Below are 12991 nucleotides of genomic sequence, written 5' to 3' on the forward strand. Positions count from 1 at the left end.
TGAAGGGGTATTAGGAAATCAGCCGATTTCCTTACCGCAGGCAGGTGACTTAAAAGTGACATACAAGTAGAAATGCAAATAGGTAGTAATCACAATAAATATAACATCTAGTACTCAACAAATTCATTCATTTATGGTTTTGAGTTTAAGATGTGAGTGTCAACGGCGTTTCGATCCCCAACCAGATTATGGGATCATCATCAGGACTTAAGCATAAAGCAAATGCCTGCGAAGTTGCCTGGGTAAGCATAGGGCAGAAAGTAAGGGAAGGGGGTGGGGGGAGCAAGGGGAGAGGTTAAAATATGTTAGAGGTATGAACAACCACTGTAACAAACACTTTCAATAACCTATTCAGGTAATCACATAAGGAGCTGCATGCAATGTGGAGCCCCACTGTGGCATTGATACAGTACAAGTATGAGACTGAAATTGTGGTCATATACTCCCATTACAACTGTGAGAACAACACAGGACTTACAGTGAAAAACGACGTGCACACCCCCTTTCCTTACTTTCTCCCCTATGCTTACCCAAGCACCTTCGCAGGCGTTTGGGGATCAAAACACCGTCGACACTCACATCTTAAACTCAAAACCATAAATGAATGAATTTGTTGAGTACTAGATGTTATAGTTATTGTGACTACTACCTCTTGCATTTCTACTTGTATGTCACTTTTAAGTCACCTGCCTGCGGTAAGGAAATCGGCTGATTTCCCAATACCCCTTCACTTTCTGCTCACTCACTGCTTGTATTCTGTTTTGTTGCTAATTATTTGTCGAATTAATAATTAAACCTTGTCTATTCAGACAGTGATATACCCATTCTTGATTGTAACTTTGTGGTTATCTACATTATCTTTTTCTACAAGGGACCGTTGTCCCTTAAAATTGTATCTACAATATGGCCTTGAAGTATCGTCCATCTTTTTAATTGGCTCCTTTTACTGTCCTTCGGAAATGCCTGCTTTTTATTTTTGTTCAATATACTTAGTAGTCCCTCATTTTGGTATGTTGTAACCTCCCACGAGGACTGCCCCGCTGCATGTAACATTTCACTTGTCCCAGTATAGCAACTGCTAAAGGAACTTTTTTTATTTGTCTACCAGGCAGTTCACACAATGTGTTTGGCTCCTCCAAGCTTTTGAATAACCAGTGCTGTAATTCTTATCTCATCGCATTTGCTTTTCTTGCGAAAACTGAGATGAAATGTCAGAAGTGGTTTCCCAGAGGGTGCGTGTTTATTTTTCTTTATCTACAACTGGCCAATCCTCTTTCTCCTTCTCACGCACCCTATCGATCTACAGCCTGTTTGTGCTGACCAGGCCCGGGTGGCGATCTCTGCTCTGCCAGCGGAGTCTGCAGATTTTTGCCAACTCCCCGCTCCGTTGGGTACACGGAGTTCAGGCAAAACTCTGACTCAGTGGCGGAGCAGAGTTAGCCCCTGCCCAAGCCCAAAACAAATTGAGAAAAAAAACCACTTACCTCCTCTGGTGTCTCTAGGCTGCCCTCTTCCTCGCCGTGGTCTCTCCTCTTCGCCGTCCTCATCCTCGCCGGTCGCAAACCCCTAGGTTTTACGTCTTGCGTGGACTGCGCAAGCAGTCCACGCAAGACGTACAATGTAGGGGTTTGCAACCCACGCAAGACGTACAATGTAGGGGTTTGCGACCGACGAGGACGGCGAGGAGGAGAGACCATGGCGAGGAGGAGGGCAGCCCGGAGACGCAGACCAGGTGAGTGTTTTTTTATACATTGGAAGGGTAGAGCGGAGTTCCACTGAGTTTGTTTTTTTTACTCCGTGCCACTACGCGTACTCCGTCCAGGGTTAGTGCTGACATCTGGTTCACAAGTACGATGGGTGTCACGTTGGTTTCTGAAGCTCTTCAGACTATAAATCGTTATCAACTGGAAGCCCATCCACAACAGATCGCCTTTAACAGCCAAAACACCTAGTCACACAACACCCCCCACTCCTCAAATATCCTTTCAGGTTACGCATGCCATTCTACAAGTTCCTTTCATTGTATCCTCAGTTATGCCGATCAATGTTTCAAGACTCCAAGCAGGGTGAAAAGAGTGGTTGTAAGTCCTTAAAACCAATTAAGCACACCTAACCGCTCCATATCTGTTTCAGGCCTTACCCCTCCTGCTGCCATTGCCTGTCATGCATCAGCCTCATGTCCCTGCAGCTCAAAAACCACTGTGGCCCCAGATCCCCTATATGTCGCTATTCTGGGCCAATTTCCTGCTGCTGTCTCATATCTTCATGCCTGACATTCCCCCAGCATGCTGCCAGCTGCACTTCTGCCCCCAATCAACCACCCTACCTTTTGTATCTGCGTGCCAAGTGCCTGTTCCTCTCCTGCTGCCCAGTACCACAATGCTTCTTACCTCCCTTGAACCTGTTTCTTACAGCTCCAGCCAAGTCTCCTCCCGAAGCTGTTCCTCGCTGTTTGCATCGCTGTAGCATCAGGCCCGTGCCTGCACCAAACCCCACGTCCCGTGCTTTCTGTATCCCCAGACACCCAATCAGCCAAAAAAAACTTGTTTGTCTCTGCTGCAGCCTCTTGACTTCACCTGTGAAAATCAATAATGGACTCTTCATTGACTCTGTTTTTAAAGCTGACTTTCTTTGATATTAAATGTTAATACTTTACAAATGTATGCTGGTATGTAAGCCATTGTAGGTTGCATAAAAAAATATCCTTGTGTACTATATCAGGTACCTATTTAAAGTGCTCCTATACCTTTGTGTCAAGTTAGCCAGCATTGCAAGGACAAAGACCCTAAAAGACATATTTTATGTTCATTTATTTTTTTAATAGGGTTATTCAGTTGTACATAATGTTTTCTAGGTTATATATAAGGTAATAAAAATGCTTGGAACACTTTTTATTATAGCTTTTCAACATGCTGCACAGCAGCCAGGCTGCTCTACAACATGGCTTAAAGACACTGGCGAAGGCAAAAGCTCTCCCTAAACACTAATAAGGTCCCAAAAGGCAAGACCTATTGGCTATGCCAATGCTTGTTGGTTCCAATCCTGCCCTGCTCAATAGACTTCTATAAAGTGAACAGGGCAGCCAGCCCAGCAGTGAATGATTATAAGACTTCCTGAGGTCTCCTGTCTCTTCCTCGGCCTCACATCTAAGGAAGCCCTGCTCCAGGAGGACATGTTACTTACTTCACGTTCCTCGCATCTCGATGGTAGAACGGTCTGTTCCTTAGGTATTTACGTCGAATATTCACCGCCTGTGCTACAAGTTATATACTAGGCGTTGCTTGTAAGATAGGCTGAACCCGTGTGTGTGCATGTAGCACCTTGGCGTGCATGCATGTTCGCTATGTGGCTGATTATCGTCTGCGTGTGTTTGTGTTTCCTATACACTCGTGTAACTTCTTCGTGCGTCTATTCAATCTTGTACTTTCTTGGTGTGCGAGTGTCTGTGTGTGTGATTTATTTTCTGTCAGGGGTTGTCTTTTTTTACAATGTGTACTTTACACTCTGTGTTTGTGCATTACATGTATGTTTGTTTTATGTTTGTGCGTGAGTTTTCCGTTGTTGTGATTTGTGTTGTCTACCTGCGAATTTCCCTGTTTACCCGTGTGTGTCTTTTTTCATTCTGTATGTGTTCATGCCGCTATGTCTCTTTCCTCTGTGTCTATTCACGTGTGTGTGTGTATGTGTGTGTGTAGTATTTGAACATCTGCATTAGGGTGTTTGTGTTTCGTTCTCCGCAATGTGCCTATTCCCACATTCTTTCTTCATCAAGAGTAGTCGTGTGCATTTCCCTTCCTTTCAAATGTTGAGTTTTGCAGCCGTAAACATTTCACGAATTTTGTTTAATCACATAATCATTAGTAGAAAAAAAGCATTCCCAAAGCCTGCCTATAAGCTTACGTATGGTCTTTGTTTGTCATGGCCAGTAGAGGCTCTGTTTTTCAGCTCAGAAATGTGGAGTTTCTTTTTCCATTTTAAAAAAAAATGTTCATGCGTTGAAAGATAGATTTACGGCACGTTTGAGCAAAAATGTTGGCCCCATTTGTTTTCGTGTAAGCTTTCAATTTTGTGCTGGTTGCATTTACTTTATACATGTTGTTTCTGCTGTTTTATTGTGATGAAGAGTGTTCTTCTTTAGTTGTACTTTAATTGCACTCGCTTTGTAAACTTGCATATTTATTTAAACTAGGTGCACTTTCTTGATGTTCTTGCTAACTCTCATGTAAATGGTTTAAACAGGCTCTGTTTTTTACCCCTGATCCCGGGGCTTCAGCTACTATTACGAGGCAATTTGCACGTTTATCACAAGAGCATGTAAAAGAGAAGCAGATGTTTTGGAATGGGGTTCTCGTGCTCACGTCGAAACCCAGCTTCTTCTAAAAGAATTTGCAAATGTTTCTAACCATGCGCGAAGTATACATTTTGTCAGAACTTGTTAAAAATGTGCCTTTGGTAGACTTGATTTCGAAAATGTCTGAAACATTCCTTTAGAGTCATGCAGTATTTTGTTTATCCTTCACGCAGTCAAGCCAGTGGTATCTGGGCTGGATATGAATAAAAACTGATCGTTTCTTATTTACATATTTATAGTTTTATAAAGTTCAAGCATAAGACAGTAGTGGTTAAACATTATACCATATTCTCACAATTTGCACAAGTTATTAGAAATAGGGAAAATCTTACGTGGAGTACGATATTGTCCTTAATGGACAGAGAAAGAAAGAAAGAAAGAAAGAAAGAAAGAAAGAAAGAAAGAAAGAAAGAAAGAAAGAAAGAAAGAAAGATGCACAGAAGTGGTAGGAAAGAACGAAAGAAAAAGAAAGAAAGATGCACAGAAGTGGTAGGAAAGAAAGAAAGAGAAAGAAAGAAAGAAAGCAAGAAAGAAAGAAAGATGCACAGAAGTGGTAGGAAAGAAAGAAAGAAAGAAAGAAAGAAAGAATGAATGAATATGGGTGGATGTGGGCAAGAAGAAAGAAAGCTGTGAAGAAAGAATGAAAGGAAGGAAAAGAAGGATGGGTAGTTGAATGCCTGAATGGATCGATCAAAATACAGACAAGTAATTATCAGGGTACGTCCATGAATGGATACTGTCTGTGGCAAACATTGCTCTACAAAAAAATCTGGGGGCGAATGCAGGATTTGGGGGAATTTTCCCACATATTTTCTATCTCTGCCTTCCTTTCGAGGAAATGAAAACGCATGCAGCATCACTGGACAGGGAGGATGCATGTAAGAAGGAGTCATGACGTGAGGTTGTGGCATTGATGAAGTTATTTTATTTATTGACGTTAACTTAGTGGTTAATAACAACTGTTACAAATTTACAATGTTCACATTTAACAGAAGCAACTAATTGGTCACAAGCAGCGAGCACAGTACAAAAGCTAGGAAATGGTTGTTAGTCAGGCTGGCATGGTCAACACAGAAAAAGCATTAGCGTTATATTTAGAGCAGATGGTTTCGAACAAAAGGTCACATAGCAAGTACATCAATTGAAACTGCAACAATAAAACCGTAACCATAATATAAAATCACAGTAAACTCTTTAAATACAGCCCAAGCTAACATGCAACCATTGACAAGCATAGAGCATTGCAGTAGAGTCAATTCATCATTCGTGAACCCCACGAAGCATCCAGTGCCCTCTGAATCATCTCCCTCGTGGCTCCTTTGCATCTTCTAGTTCCTCTGCGGGTGAGCAAAGGCATATTTTGATTCCTTATCATGGTAGATGGGGTAAGCTGCAGGCTGAGCTGAGCAGGAAAGGCTTGTTTTGTGGGTCCTTGCGTGGAACCTGCCCGATTCAAGCAGCCACCCTTTGCAAGGAGACTGCCACATTCACCCAGTCACCCCTCAAGGATCCATTCTACCCACCATTTCGTGTTCTCCTAGGAAGACCTGGGTATTTCAAGTAGTCAGCAATCTAATCCTTCAAAAATATTGAATCCAAATAAAGGAGGTGGGTGCTGTTTAATGTACTTTATTTCTATATTTTTGGCATAACATTCGGAAGCTTTATTACATGTTTTCACTGTCATACCTGGAGATTTCTTGTGTTTTTCGTTCACATTTTACATTGTATTCCCTCCAGAAACTTGTAAATATTTCTGCAGATTGTCATATAATTTGGCTGAATCTATTAATTGCACAGTTAGTTATATGATACCAAATTAAATATATTTTACTCTCTCACAGTCTGAGGCCTATAAAATAAATAGTATCGTAAAAAGATTGATTTTCAGGTTAACTTTTATAACGTGCTAAAACGTGCAGAAAAGTAAAATGGCCCCTAATTTGTTAGGACCTGACACATACCTTCCACTGATGTCTTAAATACTAGCATCATAATTGCGGCCGTCGCAATTTTGTGACAACAGAAGAAATTGTATGTCAAAGTTGACCACATTATGTGGCAAGGATGGATACATTATGTGTCATACTAGGTGCGTCATGTGCCAGTATTTTTGTTTTTATTTTGTCATTTTAATACACATAAATACTGTTTGGGTACAAGTACTACCTCATTGGCACCGGTTTAACACTTGAAAACAGCAAACAGCACCTGAAAATGAACCAGTTAACATTTGCAAAAGGTCCGCTACCGTGTAGCACCACATTTTTGATTTTTTTATCTGGTTGAAGTAGATGTTTTATTTTGCTTAGATCGGAGCATTATGGGGCATGTGGTGAACTCTATGCCAAGTGCAGTACATCAATAATAATGCAGAAATCCAGTTAATTCCAGTGGCCTGAGCCTAATCTAAAAGTAAGAATAATAATTTAAAAAAAAGATACACAATGTAGGAAACAAATCAATTAAAAAAAGAGGCTAACAGGTAGATAGAGTGATTTGGAAGCACAAAATTGGCCCAAGGGGGAGAGTTCTGAATTTCTTTAACTTTGCCTTAGAAAAAGATTCCTCAATGAAGATGTTCTAGGAGGGAGTAGTGAGTGACAGATGCTGATTTTACGTTACTTCCAATCCTCAGGACTGAGGGCCCGGTAGACGAAAGTAAATTCCGTTCTAATAATTAGTTTATGACTGAATGCATCTTTTTATTCTTGCCAAGAATCCACAAAGGGATTCCTGAGGAGTGCCAATCCATTTACAAGTGTGGATGTATCTCCATGAATCCACAAAGAATTCCTTTTCTAGTATAAATGTATTTACAATGCAAATGTCATTGTCAGGGGTGTGGAGAATTCCATACTCCTAAGTCCCACTCAAGAAGTGGGATGGGGTATTCCAAGAAGTGGTATTCCCCACCTTTGGTGGGGTGCAGGATAAGAGCGTTTTCCACATGTAAAAAAATCTTCCCTGTAGAGAAAAAAAAGCAAAAGGGTGTTTATTTGCAGAGGGGAGTTCCTTTCCTCCTATGCAGATTTCTCTGCTATGGAGAGCTCCTTACAGGGGGGATAGGACCCTGTGGAAAGAGTCCCATAATATTGTCAGCTTTACACCAGAAAACCTTAGCCTGGCATAGCTTTCCAGATGTATTATTGGTTTGAATTGTAAAAACCAAAATGAAGTAAATCTCCACCCTCATGTAGACATAGGTCTATGATCTATATGTATATTTGTACTTTTTTGTGCCAGTCGCTTTATGTTTACGCTTCAAATTAAGACATTCAAGCACTTGATATTGCACTATATAAAAGTGGCATTATAGGGATGCTATGGAAAGCAAAACTATTGTTCTCTGCCTGAGGTGCCTGAAAGACTAGACTGACATTGTACAAAATGTGCTTCACAGACTTAAGACAGGCATGACTACAAAGGTCAGGCATTAGTGGCCTCCCAACTGATGCCTACAGCAGAGACATGCTATACCTTTAAATATGCAAAAAAAAATTATAGTAAGAATGCTTACATTACACTCAGCCACTGGCTATCTTTTTCACCCTACATGGCATTCCAGAGAGAGATCAGCCATATGCAAATCTGGCTTGGCCCTGCTCCAATAGGAACAATCCAGCCAGAACTGCCATGCCAGGTTCCCTCCAGGTGGAAGCCCTAGCAACTCCAGACCAGTTTTAGACTACTTAGGGACCTTCAGGAAGTTAAGGACGGAGGCCTTTGGCACAGTGAGTATAAGACCTACGTCTGGGAGTACCCTTTGCACTAAGGAAGTGCAACAAACAAAGAAACAATGGAAAGAATGATTGAATTAATCGCAGCCACTGGCAATCGCTCGGGCGGCACACTGCAATAATTTTTCACCCACTAAGCTATTCTAAACAGAGAGCAGTCATATGCAAATCAAACTTGGTCTTAATCCAATAGGAAAAGTCCTGTCTGATTTGTCACAACAGGTCCCCTCCAGAGGGCATTGCTGTAAACTACAGCAAGAACACTGACTCGCCACATCAGCATTTTTTGTATGTGAATCATGCTGGTGTGGCAATGTGAAATGTGTTGCCATGAACATAACACAGGTGTAGGAATGAGGCATTGGTTACACTGCATGAGCATAATTAATTAAGAAATTATAATTGTTGCATCAAGCAGGCTTCTAGTAGGCAGAATTTCAGCACATGCATGTGTGCCCCAGAAATAAAGGATGTGTAAACTGTAGGCCGCTTAAGGAGGACAGCTTGTTCAGTGGCAGTGTCTTTCTGGATATGTAGTGAACTGAGTAAGGAATTGGAAACTAAGGATGTCTGGTATAGGCTGGTTCAGTGGCAGGGTAATATAGGAGAAAACGCTGTCTCCTCTCATCAAACACTTAGGGGCATATTTACAAGTCCCTTTCGCCACTGAAGGGTCACTTTTTCTGACACTCCGGTGGCATAGAATCATTTCACATATTTACAAGGGGGCGCTAAGCCAAATAATGTGCCTTAACTCCACTTTGTAAATATCCCCTTTCTGCAGCAATGTGCTGCGGATAAAGGGCAGGCAATGGGTGCTGCAGTGGGCATTCCACCGCAACACCCATTGCTTTTTGACGCTACCCCAGATGTACAAGGCTGGGGCAGCGCCAAAAACTAAGGTCAGGTAATGCCTAGTCTTAGAATAGCACTACGAGGAGAAATAATTAAATGTGTCTCATTTTTTTCTCTTTCCATGTGTGCTGCATTAAAGAGGAAATCGCTATTATTGATTGTTTATGTGCATGGAATGTGTCCCTTCCTGCATATAAACAATCACCCCTGCAGCGCAGACACCCTTGCAACATGGCGTAAGGGTGCTTGGGTGGGCGCTAGGCAGCTCTTTTTGCACCAGCACTAGGGGAATCACAGGGGTGTGCAAAATATTTGTAAATACGCACATCTCTGCATTTTAAAAATGTCGGAATGCAGGGTTACCAAATTTGACGTAACACCACGTCTGACATTTTTTTTAGTAAATATGCCCCCAGTCTTCCATATCACAAGTAGGTTACTCGTACAAAGTGGAGAATATCAGATAGACAGTAACCTCTGATGTTTTGCTAGGGGTTGTTGGGGGTGGATCCATCCAGGTATTTGTTTGTGCTAGAGTATCACAAAGGTACACCAGTTTGCACAGGGAGGCAGTGTCATATTCTCATGACATAAAAGTCTAGTTAATGAGTTTGTTTTTTTGGGAAAAGATAAGTCACCCCATTAAATTCTGGATTATTTGTAGTTTATTAAATTAGTTTGCCTTTAGCATGACATAGGGTTTTAGCTATATCACATTTAGAGTTTATCATGGAATGCTTTGAAGAGAGAATTTTACGAGTTTAATTTGGTGGGAAAATGTCTTTCTAAGAGACAGACGGCGATGAGGCCTCTCAAATGACTCCTATGGTTCTTACCTTTGATTTGATGGGACTTGTTTTTTGAAGAATAACATTGATGATCTGCGATAAGAATGTCAGTTCTTGATCCTTTCAAGAGAATTCTCTCACACGATTTGCATGTTATATTTTTGTGTCACTACTGTTCTCAAAAAGGGTAGCTAATACCAATGTCCTGTCAATCTGATCTCAGAATAATGTAGTGCTAAAGGACACCTGCTATCACCCACATGTCAATATAAGTCTTTTGTCAGCTTCTTCCTACTCAGAGCATTGCCCTAGGCCTAGAAGGGTAGTATATGTACACAAGGGAAACCCAAAGATCGTAAGGGATCAAGCTTACTTCTAGAGACAAAGGCCCCTTAACAAAAAATGAAATACTGTCGTTCTGGATACAAAAATCAGTTCCAGAAACAGATTCAATGATCAGAGTTTTCAATTTTATTCCTACAATTCGAACAAAATTTTGAATTTACCACAGCCGGAATAATTTCAAAAACCACAGATCAAGAGAGCAAACAAACAATGAACTGAAACAAACAATAAGCAAATAAAATAATAATGCACAGAAAAGCATATGTTAAAAACTGACAACAAAGAACATATAGAAATATACAGGCAAACAAACAGTGACCAACATTAATATAACACCTTTAGGTCACTTCCTATTAAAAGCAAAACACTACTGCACCCAAAACAAAAATACTTCAAAGCATAGTGTAACAAGTCAGAGTGTATGTCGACAACGTTTCAATCCCATAAAAGTATGGGATCATCATCAAGACAGAGATCAGTTGCCTGGCATGGTATCAATTGATATATCATATTTTTGTGTCACTACTGCCCTCAAAAAGTGTAGTAATGCCAAAGTCCTGTCAAACTGATCCCCGATTAATGTAGTGCTAAAGGACACCTTCTATCACCCACCTGTCAATGTGTCTTTTGTCAGCTTCTTCCCGCTCAGAGCAGTGCCCTAGACCTAGCAGGGGTCACATCCTGTCCATTAAACTACTTTAATGGTATCTACCTTAATGTTCATTGCAAGTCCTTCCAGAAAGTGCACAGTCCAAGATTGCACAGTGCATTGTCTTTCGTCTGACAACTGCAACCTCAATACCCCACCCATATCGTCTCTTCCCTGTCTCCCTATATAACACTTCAATTTCAAGTAGTACAGAAGTTTAATCAAAGACCAGAGGCATAAGAATAGATCTATATAGCTTCAACCCAGATTTTTATTTTTTTCAGGGTGCCCAGCTCTAAAACTAAATAGAAATAACGTATACGTTTTCACTATAGTATATCACATATTTCTTCTCCTTAACATGTCCTCATAGGCTTCTAATGCTCGAAGGAAGGTGACCCCATCGTGCTCTGCACTACTAAAACAAAATGTATTTTTGATTTTTAAAGTTTTTGGGATGAGCACACATGATTGGATGAATCCCCATTAGATTGGGTTTGTACACAAGTTGCAGAGTCCCTGATTCTTTGCCCATGCAATCTGTTTCTGTGCCATGCAAGAAATTTTTCATAGCCCCGAGAAACGATTTTCACTCTGCTGAAACTCAGCCAAGGTGAAAAATGCAGGAAAACTTTTTCTCTAAAAGATTCCCTTTTATAAGCACAATGACAAATGTATGAAGTTTGTCACTGCAAAATCGCCATCTGCTGTATAACTCGTTGCAAAAGCCGGGATCTTCAAATCTGTGACAGTATAAAACTTAAAACTTCACAGCTTGATGGAATTTGCAAAATTGTACATAGATGTTAGGTAAATTTGCAAGAACACAACGTTGCCGCTTTGCAGATCCCTACATTAAATGCATGGCACCTTAATTCTGCATGCACGGGCAGATCGAGGGTAGGAACATCTACTGTAATCATGAATACACGGACTAAACAAATTTGATGAATACAATTTATTTCATTAAGAAGCGTTTATGTTGAAAACATTTCGGAACACAGAAAAATATATCGTGTTATGAATATATTTCCATGGTGAGATTTAATGAGTCATTGTTGAAGCTATCTAAACATACACATTGTGTAATGAACGTTTGGGGACCCCGACAAATATTTGTGGATTACCTTCTTTATGACCCCTGTCTCTAAGAGCACCACAAATTGAGAAACACGACTTCAGCACAAAAGCCTTTTTGCGGATATTCATTGATTATTCCTTACCTTCGTTGTAGTTGTTTGCTTTCTATATCACTCTCTTCTCAGGAGAGTGCTGGACTTGAAGCTGGCTCCCCCGACAGTTAGATTTTTTTGCTAACAACGTCTGCTGAATAAAAAGGTTCCACTGAGCCTAGAGGCACTGGTGATTGCTTGGTGGTTTTTTCTCGTCTGCAACGTATTTCACTAATATGGGTATATGTAGGGGTCGTAGTCTTTCGTGTCCCCTGACCTTGCGTTCCCTGCGTCCCCTGACCTTGCGTTCCCTGCGACCCCTGACCTTACGTTCCTTGCGTCCGCTGGCCTTGCGCTCTAGATACCGGAGGCGAAGTGGACAGATTTAAAAGCAGCACAGATAGTAGTACATGTGCGGTTTTATGGGGCGGAGGCAGAGATCCTTTTAACCACATTGTCTCTATATTGAACAGCCAGTGCCTATATGTCAGTTTAAGTTATTGTGTTTTAAATGTGCGCAGTTGGGGGGCGATTGTTCTTTCAAGTTGCCTGCATGAAACTATTTATTGCTCTCCCAGTAGGAAAACGACCTGCAATTTAGACGCTCAGTAAAATGTTTGGGTTCAGCTAAATTTCCTTACTCTTTCTGCTGCATTGTGTTAGCTTCCTTGTGTCATTTTAAGGTATGTTTGCTAGCACCATAGAGCATGCAGGTTACGAACAATCCAACACCTAACAGTATCACAGCATGAACATAAAATAACACCGCAATTGTAGCATAACATACCGTGACACAAGAAAGGATTGTGCTATTTTTTTTATATTACCTGTTCTTTGGATTGCACACGTTCAATAACTGTTGGACTACATCTATGACTTAGGACACAAATCTAACGGAGTCACGGTAAAAGTATTCCGTTTTTGTTGGAAAGTTGTATATGCTGATTACGCTTAAAATCCTTTACACTCTTAAGAAAGCTTTGATCTGAGCCATCGCGGTTGCACCGATATACCACGATTTCACACCCCATCTTTTAGATCACATTTGAAAAGTTACTGTTCTCCTACCTGCTAAGGAGTATCGGATTTTC

At 40.9% G+C, this 12991-nt stretch overlaps 1 protein-coding gene and 1 long non-coding RNA gene across 9 annotated transcripts in view; one reads left to right on the top strand and one right to left on the bottom strand.

Moving 5' to 3' along the window:
* The window catches only part of LOC146812089 (uncharacterized), a 60422-nt gene extending 48216 nt beyond the window's left edge, over nucleotides 1-12206 (bottom strand). Inside the window, exons 1-2 of the long non-coding RNA XR_014966818.1 lie at nucleotides 11952-12206; nucleotides 2391-2576 (exon numbers count right to left, since the gene is read on the bottom strand). This is a non-coding gene — a long non-coding RNA (uncharacterized LOC146812089). The remainder of the gene's footprint in view (nucleotides 1-2390; nucleotides 2577-11951) is intronic.
* Nucleotides 1-12991, top strand: part of ASIP (agouti signaling protein) — a 1080532-nt gene that overhangs the window by 738315 nt on the left and 329226 nt on the right. Inside the window, exon 1 of one of the 8 annotated variants that reach the window (XM_085619087.1) lies at nucleotides 3123-3227. The exons of 6 other annotated variants lie outside the window; for them this stretch is intronic. The gene's annotated coding sequence lies outside the window, so the exon portion shown is untranslated. Of the gene's footprint in view, nucleotides 1-3122; nucleotides 3228-5766; nucleotides 5960-12991 lie in introns of those variants that run through there. One more of the 8 variants, XM_085619092.1, reaches the window with a different exon arrangement.

This window comes from Triturus cristatus, chromosome 7 (assembly GCF_964204655.1).
Source record: "Triturus cristatus chromosome 7, aTriCri1.1, whole genome shotgun sequence".
Taxonomy (NCBI): domain Eukaryota; kingdom Metazoa; phylum Chordata; class Amphibia; order Caudata; family Salamandridae; genus Triturus; species Triturus cristatus.